This window comes from Lactuca virosa, chromosome 8, assembly GCF_052849685.1.
Source record: "Lactuca virosa cultivar CGN04683 chromosome 8, Lactuca_virosa_CGN04683_v6, whole genome shotgun sequence".
Classification (NCBI taxonomy): Eukaryota; Viridiplantae; Streptophyta; class Magnoliopsida; order Asterales; family Asteraceae; genus Lactuca; species Lactuca virosa.
In genome coordinates this window covers 119,462,293-119,462,972 of record NC_136433.1, presented here as the reverse complement: position 1 = coordinate 119,462,972, position 680 = coordinate 119,462,293, and the positions used below count along the sequence as shown (strand labels likewise).

At 45.4% G+C, this 680-nt stretch overlaps 1 non-coding gene across 1 annotated transcript; it reads right to left on the bottom strand.

Moving 5' to 3' along the window:
- Positions 1-341: 341 nt before the first annotated feature.
- Positions 342-448, bottom strand: LOC145134998 (small nucleolar RNA R71). The gene has a single exon (XR_013719480.1). It is a non-coding gene; the product is annotated as a small nucleolar RNA R71 (small nucleolar RNA).
- Between the last annotated feature and the right edge of the window lie 232 nt (positions 449-680).

Here is a 680-nt window from a genome sequence, read left to right as displayed (position 1 = left end):
GAGATGATACCCGCCCAGGACTCGTGCAACCCGCGATTCCTGCAACTGCCACTTTTGAACTTAAAGGCCACATACTTGCCCAACTTAAGGAGATCCCATTCTATGGAAAGGATCATGAAGACGCATACAAGCATCTAGACGAGATCAACGATATAGCCGACTACTTCAATGTCCCTAATGTGGCACGCAACACTGTTATGCTCCGTATGCTACCGGTCACATTTAAGGGGGCTGCAAAAGATTGGCTAAAATCACTCCCTCCAGGATCCATCACCACTTGGGCCAAGATGAAAGAGGAATTTATTGATCAATTCCCCCCCCCCCCCCGATCAAAGATAGCAAAGTTGAAGAAGGCCATGGCAAACTTTGAGCAACAAGCTGGAGAGTCACTATATGAGGCATGGGAAAGGTACAAAGGCTTACTAAGGAACTGCCCACATCATGATCTAAATAGTCAACAAGAAGTCTCCATTTTCTATGATGGAGTTAATGTAACAACCAGGCAGCTCCTTGATTCGCAAGGACCACTCACAAAGAAGCCACCCCCAGTGATAAAGGAACTCATTGAAGAATTCTCTAAGCACTCTAGAGAATATCATAACCCAAGGAATGAACCAAATCGAGGGGTAGTGAACTCAGTTAATGATAGCTTGGCAGTAGTGATGGCTAAGTTGGAGAAT